We start from the raw sequence: 17,332 nt of genomic DNA, 5'->3' as shown, positions 1-17,332 counted from the left end.
CCGTCACGTTGACAACCGGCAGGAGGTTTCCCAGCAATGCTGCGGTCTGGGACGGAGAGGCGATGATGTCATCCCCTCAGAGATAACATTAAAATGTCATAGGGCTGCAGCTGACATCATCCGCTCAGCACACATTTTCCAATAACATACATTTGTCTCTCCTGCCATCACTGTGGAGCTTCCTGCTCGTCCCATCTGGGCTCCATTAAATGTGGCGCTATTGAACAGAAGTGGAAAGAGACCGAAACAAGATACAAGACGCCAAAGTGGATTTCCGCCGCGAAGTGCGCGGTGCGAGAAACGTCTGGTGAAACACACACATACACACATATATAGTGAGTATATGGTGTTTACATATAGTGTATATATGTTCGTATCATAACACAAAATGAAATATACTTCAATAAATAAACATAGAGAGAAGCCTTGGAATATTGCTAGTCATGACTAGCATCGTGCTACACTCTCCGCTAACGCCGTTGTCGCCGTTGTTGCTGGAGAGAGACCCACAATGACGGACTGTCTGCGTTGTCCTCTCCTCACTCAGGACTCACCCCTGTCTGTTCTCTTCAGAAGTGGGGGAAAGCTAGCTAAGCTGCTTCATTGGCATGGAGTTAGCATTTAATGCTGTGATCCGGAGTGCGGACGACGGCACGATGGGAACGAGCAGAGGTTCCAGACAACAACTGTCAATGCTGGGTCCAGCGTACCACACAAAACAAGACAAAAGTACAACAGCAGACTACACACCAAAAAACAACAGAAGAAGCTCAGAAGGAGCAGGAGCTGCCAACAGGCTGCCACTGGTGCAGGCGTCTTTGTTCTGAAATAACATCCATGATGAAGGAGACTAAATAAGATTGTACTGATGGGCAAAAATAATTAAACTTTTGAACTATGAAGCACAAAAAAACAACCTGTATATATATATATATATATATATATATATATATATATATATATATATATATATATATATATACATACAGGTTAATAACAAAGTTATTAATTCTGCAATAACTTTGTTCATCAGTTCAACTCAAATTCCATCATTCAGATGTCACTTTATGATTTTTTAAATCAAGTCCCACCCCTGGGTGAAACGGAAAATCAAAAAGCCACTAAGGAAGAAACATGACCTCAAACACAACAAGATGACATATGCACAAATACACAATTGAGTCAAAATGTTACCTACACACTAAAGCATTTTATGATAACAAATGATAATAATACACACATTAGCTAAAATGCACCCACACGAAAGACACACGAAACAAAGACTGTCAAAAAGATAAATAAAATAAAGGGAGAATGACACGCCCTCAGCGATGGTCTGACAAAACAACCAAGCAAATCCAATATCACACTGAGTCACTCCAATAGTGCGTCGAAGCAGAAACATCAAAGGAGCATCGATTCCTCTGATCTTCACGCTCACCAGAAGGTTTCAGTGAAATACTGGTTTATTCAGCTCTTCCTAATGTGGCGCTGTGACACCTCATTGGGAGCAGCATCTTGAAAGAAGCTCCCTGGGTCTGAGCGATGTTTCCGAGGTGGAGCTCGGCAGTGGGCCGGCAGCAATCCAATAATGGATGCTGGAGGACACGGAACGTGGACGTGAAGGGAAAGCAGAGCAGAGGGCTGCGCCTCGCTCAATAATGGATCAATTGAAGCTCCTGCAGATGATGGATGAGGTTGCCATGACGACAGCTGTCGGCAATCTTTAGACCGGAGGCTGTGCTCGTATCTGCTTCAAGCCTTTCTCACGTTCTCAACACAACTTCTCTTTAATGGACGTTCCAGCGCCGGAGACATTTTCGAGCTCGTGTCCTGAAAGCCACCATGTTTACTGCGTCTGCATGTGTGTGTTCTGTTGCCGCGGCAACACGGCGGATGCTGGTCCAGCTGGGTCTGGGTTGCCAAGTAACAGCTGACTTCTGAGGGAGGAGGGAGCTGGTGGGCGGAGGGAGAGTCGAGCGTACGAGAACGGCTACAAAGACAGAGAGCAACAAAGACAGGAAGGACCATGGAAAATAACTTGCAGGGCAGGTTTATGTATGTTTTCGGGCTAAAAATTCACTCGGTGTGTCTCATGCTGTGGGAGGCAGCGCATCCAGACGAAGCTACACCATCTACTCGGACTCATCAGCTCTGATGTGAAGAGTCACCCAAACATCCCAGAACTCTCCCCTTCAGCGGCCCAGATCGGCGTTTGGATAACAAGTTTGGAGACGGACAAATCGCATTCCATCGCACACACTCTGGCTCATAAATCGACGCGCCGACAGATCAAACGTGAGCCTCCGCTGTGCCGAGGCCTCGCTGACCTCCATCATGATCCACTCAGAAAACAGCTTCAGAGCAGATGTGTGTGTGTGTGTGTGCGCGCAGAGAGACTCAGGGTACATGCTGAGTCAGCACTGGTCGCAGGCCAACGGTGTTACTCTGGACTCGCAGTCACGGTCAGTTCTGGCTGCTCCTTGCTAGCGATAACATCCAAGAGACCCATCTGTGTGTCAGATGATCGTGTCTGTGGCCGATGATCCCACGCTTGTGTCACGGCCACATCGCTTGGGCTGATCAACAACACACGGTGAGCGTGTCACGAGCGTCAGGTGGGGCTGCCTCCCAAACTCGTGAGCGCCGCCTGCTCGCTCCAGCACGTTGGAACAACAGAGATCCAGCAGCAAACAAAGCAGCCGGTCCTGGGAAATGAGCGTTTGGACATGTCGGCGAAAGGTCACGTCAAAGGTCGTCCGTCCAGCTCTGCAGGAAGCACAGGTGCAGACGGGACGGAGCGGAAAAACAAAAACACTGGCGCGATGCGGCCTCATGCTTTATATAACACAAGTCGCCTGTGGCGGCTGAGCAATGCGGCGGACTAGTCTGGGCTGATGTAAACAGTCTTGGAGCCTGGGGAGGCTCAGCCATGTGCCTTGATGCAGCAGTTATGGGCACATGCCCTACTTTCATAAATCAGAGCTGGAAAAAAGGAAACAGAGTAAGGAGTGGAGGAGGGGCTGAGAGGGGATGCCGAGCGAGGAGGGGAGGAGGGGGGAAGGAGGGAGGCTGAACAAGGCTCATATTGATGTTCCAAACACAGCTGCAGGCGTCAGCTGACTCGCTGGCCTGAAAGCAGCCTCCTGCCTTTATCAGCTTACACTGTGACCTTTCTCTCTCTCCTGGAATAGATCCCCTTCTAAACCATCTCCATTTCTGACCCCGCACCCCTGACTGTCCGCGCCCCCCCCCGATGAGTTCAAGCCTCGTCCTCTCTGACTTCTGATTTATTTATTTTTTTTATTTCTATTTCCCCCACGATATGAATGGCCGCTCCAAAAAAAAAAAAAAGAAGCTCCTTCCTTTCATGGCATCAGCACTTTGGTTTGTCTCTCAGAGGGCTCGCTGCTCCAGCCTCGCCCTGCCGCTTACACAACGCAGCATGAAGTCACTGTTCCTCTCACGTCCGCACCCGCTGGCGCAGGATGAGAGCGGCGTGATGAAGGGTTCCGTAACTTTGACATGTCACTTCAAGGGAATGATTTAGTCATGCGTCAAATTCCAGCCGAGCGTTCCTCGAAAAACAAATACGGAGGAGCGCCGGGCTTGAAATGCCAACTCAGGTCTGGACATATTTAGTTCGCAACAGTTCAGGGCGAGTTTGAGGCAGCAGCTGTTGTCAGAGGTCTTTCCCTGCGGGGCTGTGATCAGCAGAGGTAACTGTCAATCACGGCTCTGCAAGCCTCGTGGGCTTCTTCTCAGAAACCCCCCCCACTCCTCCACACACACACACACACACACAAACACACACCTCCCCTTGATGACGCTCTTCAACTGTTACTGCATAGTGTTTCTATGGGAGCCGTCCACCCACACGCACACACCATCCGCCCCTTCCAACTGTTTGCAGGAAACACTCATCCTTCTCTAGAGATGTCGCCCGCGGCGGCTCATGCACTCATAAATCCTGGACTCCTTTCTGGGAAATGAAGAGCCTGAAAGTAACATGCATACACAGTGTGTGAAAGAAGGTCTGGGGGTGGGGTGCCAACGCAAAACACCGCCTGCCAAGTCTATCTCCGCCGCCTCTTTGACAGTGAAGAGGCAGGATCGAGTGGCTGCCTTCTGTGGGCGGCAAATGAGGAGCATATTCTGTGCGTCCCCCCCACCCCCGCGAGCCGTGTACGACACTGCGGTATCCAGGCAGACCTCAGCGACACCCAAAACATCAGAGGCATGAGAAGTGCAGGACAAAGGGACGGAGGAGGAAGAGAGAATAGACGCATTTACGGGGCGGCCATCGCCGGCGTCAAATGTCAGTGGGCTTCATGTGGGACAATAGGAGACAGCTGTTGCAAGGGCTTTGAACTGCAGCTGTCTGTCTGCCGCTGGCATCCTCGCGTGTACATGAGCTTGTGTTTGAACAGCAGGCTGTTATATACAGTATTAGAGGGAGATTAGTGTGGAATATAGATGGAGGTCACAGGGAGACACTTGAGACGGCGGAAAACATGTTCCTGATTTAGCAACCTTAACCAATGAGGAGTGGCAGGGCGGCGGTCTGGAGTGGGATGTGATGGTTTGCGGGTTGATGCTGGAAGGGCGGGGCGGGTATGAAGGACGCGGCAGAGGACGTCTCTCAGAAGAAGAAGGAGAAAAAAAAGTGATTGCGGGTGAAGACGGCGGTCTGGAAATGGATTGCTGTCCGCGGTGGGTTCGTGACTGAAGCGCCCGCCTCGGCCTCAGACCCCTTCAAGTGGCTGATTATCGGAACGGTCTCGGGATCGACGGGGAACATCACTGCGGTGCGGCGGGGCCTGAGCTTCTCCAACGTAGCTCAATTAGTCAAGGGCACGTTCATTACCATATCAGAACGCTGGGACGTGACTCTGCAAAGAAAAGAAGGCATTACAACTGCGCACACCTCGGTTATTCACATCCAGGCAGAGTCAGCCGTCGCCTCCGTTCACTTGGCTACTTTGTGAAGAGTCCTGCCAATCTCTCTCACTCTCTCCCTCGACGTCGGGATTCATTTAATAACATTTTTCACGCTGCAGCGTTTTGTCGGAGCGTTTAAAAGCGCCACCCGGCGTGCTGAGTCAGCGTCTGCTCAGCTACACCAGGCAAGGCTTCTCAATTATTCATTTAGAGGCAAAACACACACATGTGGTCTCACTTGGAGGCCGCACCCCCCCCCTCACACACACACACGCACACACACTTCCTGAGCAGGAAACGGATGACGCCCCTTTGTGCTTTGGAATTTTCAGAAAAAATAAACACTTATGTTTCTGACTCAAATTTCAAGTCAAGGAAGTCTTCTTGTTAAAATGCATGTAAACGGTATTCAAAAGTAGAAAATCAGTCATTACTATTCTTTTGAATATGTATATTTTTGATCTGAATCTGAAAAGTTGAGGACCAGACACAGAGTGAAGTCACTGCATTAGCTATTTCTGTTCACATTTTTGAAGCGTCGGCTCATTTAAAAACAGAAAGTTTGCTTAAAAAAAGAACCTCTTTACTTATGAAAACCAAACCAGTGAGTGAGTCAACTTCAGACTTAAGATAAGGGTTTGTTCCTGTTGCGCTCGGTACTTGGAAATGTAAATGTAAATAAGGAAAGGAAAGGTAGAAGAATTCTTCCCACCCCGATGACACATTCCAAGATGGCTACAATGAACGTAAACAGCAAGTAGAAGCTGTGATAAAATAATAAAATAAACTGAAAGAAACAAACAACAATATCCAGACGAGGCATGCGTGCGAATAGTATCTGTGGGCGTCGCTATCTTTATATCCGATTTTGACAACTGGAACATGCTGAAGTGCTCCCAGTTCTCCCCACCCACTTTCAAGGTAACTGGAATGCAGCAAGCGGCTAATCTGACGTAAGCTAACTGCAGGCACAGCTGTAGCAAAGTTAGCGAGGATAAGCTAACAAATGCTAGCTGTCGGGTTAGTGCGAAGCTAGTGCGAGGTAAATCATTATAGCATGCCAGAGAATGTTCAAACAGTTGCCACATTTATTGCTAAAGATGCTAATCATTTAACACGATCACTTCTTCAAAAGCTAACAGGGCCAAAGCAAGATATTTTTAATGGGTTTTTTTTAGCACAAATCGCCCCAAAATGTTTCCGTTTTTGATGTTGAATGAAAATAAAAATGAACATATCTGGATATATTATTTTCACACGACTTCAGGATCAGTGTTTGTTTTGTGAGGAAGCCAGAGTCCATCATTTATGGTTGCTACAAATACGCTCCTCAAATCTCCAGCAGAACCCTGAAAGCTCCGATGTGTTTGGCAAACTCTCTGGATCTCAATCTTTTCTAAGAATTGATGGTGTTTTGATGAATGATGGAACATTGGCTGCAGGAATCTCATTGAAGCTGAATGAACAGGAAAGTGATCTGGATCATAGCAACGTCAGTACTTATATCATGCGATACACCACGCCGAGCTTTGTAATTTGAAATCCTCCTCGTGTCCAAGAGTAGAATTTTTTGGGCCTGGTTCTTGCCAAGACTGTCAGGATCCTCCGTGTTTCGGAGAGTTGCGTGCAGCTGAGGACGACTGGAACCGTCTGCAGCACTGGAGAAGGACTTTCCCTGAATAATATATCGGCCCTGCGCTTTAACCTCGGCCTCACAGTATTTTTTTGTCATGCATGAGTAAACCCTGGTGCGTGCGTGTCTGTCTGTCTGTTGCAGCGCTGATGCTGTGCATGCAGAAAGCGTTGCCATGTGTGTGTGTGTGTGTGTCTGTGCTGACTGTGTGTTCACTCCACAGTGAATTGATCTGGCTGCTCTCTAGACTGGATGGAAAATGGCCCGGAGCGAGAAGTGCACACTGCATCAGCAGATGGGGGAGCCCTCAGTGTTGCCATCACAAGGCATCCCTCGCCACTGAGCATGCTCCCTCCCCACGCTCTCGCCTGTTTCAACCGGTCGGTCCGTGGAGGTGCTGGTGGTGAAGGTGCAGAGGCTGTTGCCTGGCTCCCTCGTGACCTTCCAGGACAGTAGCTTGGCAGGGAAGGGAGACAGCTGTGTGTTTGGGTTAGAGGGCTGATATGTCTCTTAATATTTGCGCTCTGCGCTTTTGCTCTGACACATCCATCCGCCAGTCATGCGACAACTTTGCACGACAAGCTCCCATGAGAATCTTCATTCGCCCCATCTTCATTTGGACACAGTGATATTACTCATTTAAATGTATTATTATTATTTCAATACTGTCTTTACAGTTACTGTTACACTTCTACATGGTTGCATTTGTTTGACAAACTTGATGTAGATAGAAGTCCAGATAGCTAATGCTAGCCGCTCACAACTGGATCCAATTTCATCTCAGTTCAGTCTGAACAAGTGCAACAACAACAACAACAATGCTGTGACACAAGGTAAATCAAAACTTTCAACTGCTTCATTTCAGTTGGTGCTCAGTTGTGATTCTTGAATATACTCATAAGCACGGCTTGATAAATAACCTTGACGCAGAAATACTATTTCTATCTTGGAAGGTTCAGTTGCGTGAAAAATCCCAGCGCGAACACGAATCTGTGGTTTTGGGTGCCAGTATGAAAATGATTATTTTGATCTTTATTCATTATGACTAGATGAGCACTGAGAGAGTGCACACCTCTGCCAAGCAGCTTCAGTCCTCACAGCCCAACACAATCCCAACATTAAAGAATCCTTTAGTAAGCTCATGGATCCAGACGGTGATCTGGATCACTCCATGAATTGAACCAGTTGTTCACCTGAAAAGTTCAGGCATTGTTGAAAACAAGGTGAAAATGAATTCATGTTATTACTAGTACAGAAAAGAAGTTAGGGAGGGTCATGGATTATTTAAAAGTAAGATGATACAATTATAAAATATGTTCCGATGCCTATTAAAAGGTGCTTGTGTAGTTTTTTATTAATATGCAGTTGCGTTACATTGTGTATAAGCTCCGCAAAAATGCTTTACAACTAGAAACTTATATATTCAAGGTATGCTTGACGTACACGGCGATCCCTGCTTTGACAGGCTTCAGACAAACATTCCAAAAGTGAAGAGTTAAAGTTCAACATTGTGCAGGGACACTCGTATAACTGCGTGACTTCAACAAGGGACAAAGCGAAGTCAAGTTCCTTTAGGTTGAAAACACTCGGGGGTGGGGACTTAAGGAGGATTCCAGAGCAGCCAGTCTTGAACAGCGTGTAGCTTCTGCCTCGGCACACGTAAACAGCCCTGAGGTGACAGTTCAGGTTCGTCGAGGATGTGACTCCAACAGTTTATGAGTGTCATAATTCCTGTCTTACAACTTCACACATCATCACTATTATCTCCTCGCCTGCTGACGAAGTCAAATTCCTCCATGAGCCACGCAGCACGCTGCCATCACAAGACCTTTTCTCCTCCCTCCCAAATCCTAATTCCCTGGAGGCTCTTACACATTCTGTCTTGCTCCCACACTGCACACGTCTCCACATGCCCCCCTCTCTGCACGGCAGACTTCCTGTTTGTGTCAGTCGAGCATCAAGCCAATCAGCTGTGAAGGCTGTGATCCTCCTCGTAGCTGTTTACTAGCCTGTGGTCTGTTTAAAAAAAGACTGAAAGCGAGCTAAGCTTGGTGCAGGCTGCTGAGTAAGCGGACACGCAAAGCTTCACTCAGTCCACAAGTGACCTATATACATCTGCTGCTTATAGAACACCCGCGCGCGTGTGTGTGTGTGTCTCCTTGCCCCTCTCTTATTTGCTTATCTGTGTTTCTGGCTGTGCAACAGGATCAGCACGCTGACATTTTTTGTTGCTGCTCCGGGATGGAATGCGCTGCCTTGCAAGTTTTGAAGATAACAAAGCAGCATGAGGCGGCTGAGTGTAAACTTCGGATGAGGTCACGGTCCGCCAACGCAGCACACTGTGACATGAGCGGGGATTTTGTTCTGGGTACGCCCTGGTTTGTGTCATACCTCGGCCGTTTTTCCTGTTTGCTCAGCGAGCACTTCTGGATGACAATTGCAGGTCACACAGCCTCTTTGTTGCTACACGCACGAGTGCTGATTTATGCAGAACAAGGTTTTCTGTTGTGGCTTCTGTTCGCTCCCTTCATGGAGTCACGCTAAAAGACCGGAGCAGTCGGAGTTTCTGGCGTCTCTTTACTCAGTCTCCCAGGTGGAATGTTTCTTTTCAAAACCACCATTTGTTAATAAAACTAAAGCCTGGCCAGGGGGCCACTTGCTGCCCGCTAACAGAGTTCATGCGGCCCGTGTGTTTTTTTTGTTTTCTTAACTCTGGCATTAGGTGTGTGAGACACCTTTTGCAGGACACCATTAAGGATAAGCTAATAAACCAAACCAAAACACAGGATAGAACACACAAAGCCCCCACACAATGAACCCAAACCCAGATATGCTCGTAGCACATGTGTGGTAGCACCTCCCTGATAACAAATAGACATGGAATGAACGTTCAAGTAAAGTGTTGCCAACGTTGAATCAACTTTGATCAATGTTGAAATTTAAATTACGAACATTCAACATTGGTTTTTCTAACAGTGAAATGGTAACATCTATTTGATGTTGAATCAATGTTGATTTTTCAACTTCAGACAAACTTCATTTGTCTTTCGCTATCTGGGTTATATACCACTGCTCTGCCCAGAGTAAAATAGTCAACTATAAACCACTAAGCATTCGTAATAACCCCTAAACTCTTTCTGAAAAGATCCTACTGGTGACACCTTTTTTCACAAGGAATCAGGTTTCACGCTGGTTGTTTGAGATTGCTGCTCTTTTTGAGGAAGCTAGCGCTCACTATGATGTTCCTGTTTACGTGGTTTTAACTTAAGCTGTGTTTTGTTCCTAAGCGTCGCCAACAATTTGTCTGTAAAAAGTGTTTACCCCGAATACTTTTGCTTTAAATCAGGCAGCCCTGAAGTTGGGAGAGAGACCAACATTAGCATTTTTAACAGCGGGTTTAATGTCGTCATTCAACCTGCTCCAGATAGGCAGGTTTACTTTGCGGGCTAAATATCTTTAGAACAAATAGTGGCTGGCGCTGGGCTCAGAAGAGCCGGCAGCCTTAAACCTCATGACAAGTCATGTACTGGGAGCAAATATCAACAAAGATTTGTCAGGGCGTCTGAGTTCACGGGCATTACATGAGCACTAATGCCTGATTCAATGCTGGCTGTGGCCTGGCGTTGGGTGTTTATACCCCCTGAATGAAAGCTGCTAGTCAGACAGTCTGATAGCTTGGCCTGGAATTAGATTCGGAAAGTCATGAGATTTCCAGGTGGCTCGGCTTTCCTCGAATTGTTAAGCAGGGATTTTTCAAGCGCCTGCCAATACACATTAAACCAAAGACGGCCTCGGTAACACGGATCCCGCTTCTGGTACACAAAAATACCAATATTAATGAGCGTGAGGGGCATTTGGGAGGCTTCCAGAGACTAAAGGTGGAATTATTTGGCACACGGGGAAGCATGAATTATAAATGCTAGCTGAACTGCTGGTGAACTCTGCGCACCAGCACCGAGCCAGAGATCAGCACCACATGATCTCCAGCACACACGCACCCGCTGACCTCCAGGAGATGTGTGTGTGTGTGTGTGTGTGTGTGAATCACCAGACGATCCTGCACCTGCATCACTGTCCTTCCTGACAAACCTGGTGACTGTTGGGAGGTGGCGACAGCAGCCAACCAAAGTGGAAAGATAAATACAAACCGGTGCTGGAGCGGTTGAAGATCCCGCCCTTTGGCAGCTGAAAAGTGTGTGTGAGCAGTTGAATGTTTAACCCTTGTGTCAACAGCGCGCATGTGTCACAACAGCATTCCTGCGAGGCCTGTGACAGAGTGGTTTCATAATGAGAGCTCAGCATTGTTTGGTGGCAGCAGGAAAGCTGCCTGGTCTGGGTGTCGCATGACTTGTGGCCGCAGTTTCGTGTTCCTGCTTGTTAATCAACGCACAGCGGAGGTCCGCTCCCCGAGCGCCGGGTTAACCTGTTGACTAAAAGTAAACAGGCTCTTCCTCCCGGCTGTGAATGGTTAACTCGTGCGGATTATCCACTTACATGGAGGGGGGGGGGGGGGGGGGGGGGGGGGGGGGGGGTTGTTGAACTTTGCCTGCCGTGCTCTTAGGCAACGGCATTTTGGATCCAAGGCGTGGAATCATGTGAGCGGGAAGCACGTCACGGCGCTTCAGGCGGCGGAGTTGATAATTACCTGAAAATAAAAGTAATGGCTGGGATGTGTCACTCTTCTGGGGGCGGGTTCAGAGCCCGCTTCCTCTCCGAGGCTGTCTGACTCCGCCCTGCTATTGTGCGGCGAGGTGAACTTTATCCTGCTTTGTGGGGAAACAGCTTTCAAATGATTTGCATAGAACAAGGTCAAATGACAAATCTGCTCAACAATGTTTATCCCATCACTTAGCAGTGGGAGGAGGAGAAGCCGTCGCCGCCTTTCGCACGTTAAAGCATCCACTGGCTCGACCGGCTTGTTCAACAGGCCCATTATGAGCAAACACACAGGTAACAGTCAACAGTGCCCTTTGGACTGGCAGGTTTTTCACAAACACATGGTGAAAGACTTTATCGCCAGAGAGCTTGTAGTCATTACAAATTTGCACAATACAAACACCCGGCTTCATATCACCTTGGGCTTATCGTTCTCCTTCAAGGGCGCTGAACTTTCCCACAGAGCTCCCACAGCTCCGGCCTCTTGCATCTCCAGGGACCGCGCTGTTGCGTCAAGGCCTGCTTGTTTATTCTGCGAGCTTCCCACAGTATCGCTGGTCCACTTTGGCCGCGCTCGACAGGATCTTTCTCGGAAAAACGGCTGCGCGTATGACGCCGCCGTCCTTTGTGCAAAACAGGTTCAGCAGAGTAAACAGCGTGATGTGTTACAGTCGCACACAATGACAGCAGCTGCTCGCGTTTCCTGGAGACTAAAGGGCAAAACTTTATTTGGGAGGCAAACTAATGCTTCTAAATAACAGAGATGTCTCACCAGGGCTCTGTCATCACTCTTTTCCTTATCGCTTGCCATCTCAAACGGGAACTTATCTCTAAGCTTATTCCCATTACAGCGCTATGGGTGACGGTGTCAGGAACTTGGGGTGACCCTAGTCCAACCACAACTTACAGTAGACAGATCCACTCCGAGTTGCCTGAATCTCGATTGGGAGCTTGTTGGCATGAGACGGCAGCACAAACCACGACCCTACTGTGGTCCCCAACACGTGATCCCTGCGCTATTTTCCATCTCCTCATAAAGTCTTTGAAGTGGATTTGGAAAGAGAGCAGAATTGCACCCCGATGCCCAGACACTGTGGTTTTGGGGGCTTTATCACCCAGATGGGGGGCAGCACTCATCTCCCTGCCATCTTTCAGCGGTGTGGCAGCCTGGATGTGACAAGCGATGCTCCCCAGCTGCTCCCAAAGCCCGGCTTGCGAAAACCACAGGCGGATAATGAATGCCGCGCCATCGTGACAACTTGCACTTTTATGGGAAAGACAGGAAGGACGTCTCTGGCGGGGGCGCTCACGCTGCTCGCCGAAACATCCTCCATAAAGCAGACAATCAAAGAGCGGGCAGTCATCTGCGGAATCTGCGACGGGAGCCTCGGCTGATTTATGTGCGCGACCAAAAAAGGCCAAGGGTGTGTGTGTGTTTAGATCCTTGTTAGACAGTATAATCACTTCCCAACTTACCGCAACATCTGAAAACTAACCATTACAGCTGCGTTTATCCCGGATCTTCACAACCTGTCAAGTGAGCCACATGCAATCTATGAACAATTCCTTCCAGAACGTTTTTTTTTTCCAAATTAGGGCAGCATCTGCTATTCTTGGGTTCCCTTCCTCTCACGCTTTTGCTATTTGCACTCCCCTCCATCACGGACGCGTCGCTCTTTCAAGAATGGAGGATCTTTGATCCCCAGCATCAACAGAGAAACGTGTTCTAAATAAAGATGAATATGCATGTTCTCGCATCTTGAGAGATTATTCGCAGTCAGAACGTACGCTCGGCGGTTTCAGCGCGGTGCTCTACATAATGACAGATAAGGACAAGCAGGAGATAAAAATAGTCTGCATATCTGATATCCACCTGAAAACTGAGCCAGAGAGCAAAGATAGCCGCTCGGCCGAGGATGTCAGCAGCCGGGCGGTTCAAAAATAGACGGCAGCCGCGGCAATAAATGAGGCTACTTTGAGAAAGTTTTGTTTTGGCTGGGGGGGAGAGGTTATATAATGGTCTTGATACTTCATTTGAACTGGACATCTGAGGTCAAGAGGAAAGTGTTGAAATTCTATCTGTGGATTAGAAAAAAAAAGTTTCACTGCGTCAGAGTGACAAGATTAGAAAAGACAAACTCTTAGAAAAGAGTTTGTCAGAGGCCATGTGGAGGTGTTTGGAGAGAGGGAGGCCAACCAACAAGGGTCATGGATGTGGTGAATGAGAAACGGAAGACCAATGTATATAACTTTTCATCGCTCTTCTGATCAACTTGGACTGGAATGGCGCCCACTATTTTCCGTGTTGTTTCGATTTTCATATTTTGATATGTTGTTGAGGAAGATTCCATGTCTGAACGGCTCTTTTGCAAATTCATGTTGGGTTTCATGTGATTTTGTTTAATACATATTTGATTTTTTTGCACTTATTTTTCATGCATGCCAGTCGTGGAATGGTGGCAGTTGAGTATTAGGTGTCATGTTCTGTTTTCTATGTGCTTTTATCTTGTCTCTGCATTTCATTTCTACGTTCAATGGTCCTTTGAGAGGGTCTTCAACCCCACAGAGGTGAGACTCAAGCTGCCAGACAAAACCAAGGGAGCACAAAACTTACACATACAGAGACAAACAGAACAGGACATTAGGGCTATTGACAACTTAAATAACAAACAACCATGTTTCAATAAACCTTTCTCGGTCGGTTGGAAGTGGGATAACTTGGAAGTGCCATGATTTTGCGTTCCGTGGTTTCTCTCAGTATTTTATGACTTTGTTGTGGTTTTAAAAACATAGTCTTTCATTTGTTTGTTTATTGATAACTTGTGTGTGAGTGCAATTACAACACAGACTCTGAGATGTCGCAACATCCTGTTAGCTAATCAGTTACAAACCAAAGTCATGTGGCACCATCCAGAAACATAAGTAAGACTGAAGTAGTATTCCTGTCCCTGTATTTTTGTGTCAATCACTAGTGCCGAATCTCTTAAACACACACGTAAATGTTTAAGTGCGTAACGTAAAGTTTGATGCGAGTAGTCGCCACAGTGCTTCGTCCTGTTTGTGTGTCAGCCAGCCGCTCGCTGACATCAAAGCTACTCGCTGACCAGTACTGAGAGTATTTGTTGAAGTCTTAATTTGGTGGGTTTTCCGGAGCGGGTTCACAAGTGTTTACACGCACGAGGTCACGCCTCTTTCCACAAACCAACAACAATGGTGGCTAACTGAATGAGTGTGAATGTTGCAGGAGATGTGGGAACAATAGAGCCATTCATAAACAGACCAGTTGATCCGGATGCCTTCTGGGAAACGTTTTCTGCGAAGAACAAGTTTAACATTTGAGCCCACCTTTTGTCAAAAAGCCAAAAGCCATGACATGCTCTGGTCTGACTCATGTGCCACCTCAGGGTGACAGATATAAAAGCATGTTGCGACATTATCTTGCCTCCGCCAGGTGCTGCTGGCTAACTGGAGCCTTAGAAACTATTCCAAGAACGAACGCTTCGGAAAATGAAAAGTACGGCGATCACATATGATTTTAAGAAAGCCTGAGGCGACAACCCCGTCACCCCAGCAGGAATCTGAGGACGACTATAATTATTTTACGAGAACTGTGACAATAATAACAGCCTGTCTTCCTGATGGCATATTTGGTGTCACGACAGCAGCCCGATCCAAAACCTTGGCTTGAGACTAAAGTTTATCATTGCACAGAGGTGTGTCAGGAAAAGAACAATATTATTTTTTAGAGAATTGTATTTTAATTGGAATTTTTGTATTTGATTTAGTTGCTAAATATGGCTTTAGGCTCCCGCTATTTTCTTTGTTTTTTTTTTATAAATATCACAAATTTGCGCTAATACTTACTGATTCTTGAGCTAATACTCAAGCACCGATAACTTGTTTGTGAAAGGTACGCAACGCTAGCTACATGAGTTGGGCTTCGTTTCTGACTGAAGTGGAATGAAGAGGACATGTCACCGGCTGGTTGTCTGGATACACATGTGGCACATCTGCGTCCAAGCCTGACTCATTACTCACTTTTTTTTCATGTTCCATTCTGTGCAGCCATGGCAACTGCAGTGTGTTTGGCGGAAAGCTTTTGAAGGCAGTGGAAAAAGAGTGTGAGAGAGAGAGAGAGAGAGAGAGAGAGAGAAGGAGGGAGCATAAAGCAAGAGGCTCGCAGGGAGGGAGGGAGGGCGAGCTCTCAGTAGTTGGCCTACATCCAGTGTAATCATGCCATGGAGCCGAAATGAGGCCTTTGGCAGCACACCAGGTTTCTGAGAACAAAGATGTGAGCTTCTAATGTTGGCGGTGGGGCCTGCTTGGCATCCTTTGCCATTTCCCAGCAGCCCTTGCCTTGGCCGAGTGCCAGGACCACCCCCCCTCCCCTCCCCCCCCCTCCAGCCCCCACCTTCCCTGCAGGGACTGCAAAGAGGATCAGAATAAAGAGAGAGACTTGTTTTTCACTCGCCTCTTGCTCTGGCCCAATGACATCACCTCTGCAGCCTCCAGCCCCCGGATTCCAGCCGCCCGGCACATTTTTCCCCTGCGCTGACGGACCCTCCATTTTATTTGAATTCCTCCATTTTACTCAAAGTGAAAGTGGGAAAGGTCCCTGTAAATCACTATAGGATGAGATCAGTGGAATAAGACATCAATCATCACAACAAGAAATGGATTCCAGAGTGTGACGTGTCAGCACAATCGACCTTTTATGCTGCTCCGACGTGGAATCTCTGTGCTTCCTCTCTTCTAACTGCTGCTTGTTAAAACACCATCAAGTGTCCTGCAATGACCTTTCACGTCCGCGCTGCATGTTTCACCTCGGCAGCTTAAAAAGGTTATATAACGCCAGAGCTGCCGGAGAGAAAAAAAAAAAGATGAAAACACACACCAAAAGAAAAAAAAAACCCATCCAATGTTGTTCCCGGAAAACTTCAGAGAGAATTTGTGATGATTCGTCTCCATGAATAAAAGATGGACGATGTAAAATTCAACAGGCTCAGAAAGTAGCAGAGCAAAAATAGCTTCACCTCATCGGGCCTGCGCGCTGCCACATGCTGGGTATTCCCCTGGCCGTCGCCCACCCCTCGCTCTTTATTTAGCCGCTCGTGTTGCGGTGTAAAAATATAAAAAAAGAAGTTGAGCACAGCAGCATCGTCTGCTTCACATTGATAATCATGGCACACCTCTTTGCTCCTCTCTGCCACGTACCGACGTCCATTATACATATATTGTTTGTTTTATTCCATCAGTGGCCAATGTTTTTGGTATGAGCTTTAGCAATCATACACCTGGTGAAGGTAAAAACTTACACGTTTATCTGTAAAGTACAGTTGTAAACATGAGACCTTATTTTTGAATTATAGCTATGCAATGTAAAAAATGTTTTAACATATTGCTTATTTTTAAATAATGAGCAAAATGGCCACAGCAGAGCATCAGCGCTTTGCTAACCCTAGAGCTACTTACAAAAAAACACGCGGTTACGTTGCTGCTCATTCACATACATTCTGATAAAGCAACGGTAAATCGGTTTGGTGTCGTCTTATCAACCATGATCACAAATAGTTCTGTAAATAAATTGCTACCAATGCTAAGTTAGGTCGCTAGCACGAGCGCTAAGTTAGCTTTCTCCTGCAAGAACTCATAAACTAAGTTAAAAGTGAGTTAAAATCGCTAAGTAATCTCACTAGCTTTCAAATAGAGCGCAAACCAATATTCACCTTCCAAAAGTTTTTTCTTTTCCAGTATTTCAACCTGAAGCAATAAGAAGAATATGCAAGGTTTGCTACTTGGTGTGTTCCAGATCGTAGTCATGCCGCAGGGTGACGTCACCTGATGTCAGATTACTCAGCACGGCGAGCTCCCAATCCAAGATGGCTGCCCCAAATGTAAACAGGAAATAGATGTTCCGAAGCAATGAAACAAACACAGCTTTTCTCAAACAGAGACGTATTTATCAAGATGTTACCTCCCTTCGGACAAGGCGCGCATGAGAATAGCATTCATGTACCGAATAATACCAAAAAAAAAACATATCATAGGAGAGCCACTTTCTTCTAACACAACAAGCAGCCATCTTGGATTTGGAACTCAGGG

The 17,332-nt window shown here is 47.0% G+C and overlaps 1 long non-coding RNA gene across 1 annotated transcript; it reads right to left on the bottom strand.

The window, feature by feature from the left end:
• Window positions 1-15,654: 15,654 nt before the first annotated feature.
• On the bottom strand, window positions 15,655-17,046 carry LOC128764735 (uncharacterized). Its single transcript, XR_008415794.1, has 3 exons — window positions 16,957-17,046; window positions 15,940-16,087; window positions 15,655-15,855 (listed from the first exon to the last, which is right to left on the bottom strand). It is a non-coding gene; the product is annotated as an uncharacterized LOC128764735 (long non-coding RNA).
• Window positions 17,047-17,332: the final 286 nt, after the last annotated feature.

Source organism: Synchiropus splendidus, chromosome 9, assembly GCF_027744825.2.
Source record: "Synchiropus splendidus isolate RoL2022-P1 chromosome 9, RoL_Sspl_1.0, whole genome shotgun sequence".
In the NCBI taxonomy this organism is placed as follows: Eukaryota; Metazoa; Chordata; class Actinopteri; order Syngnathiformes; family Callionymidae; genus Synchiropus; species Synchiropus splendidus.
The sequence above is the reverse complement of the archived record's forward strand: the minus strand, read 5'-3'. Positions and strand labels throughout refer to the sequence as shown.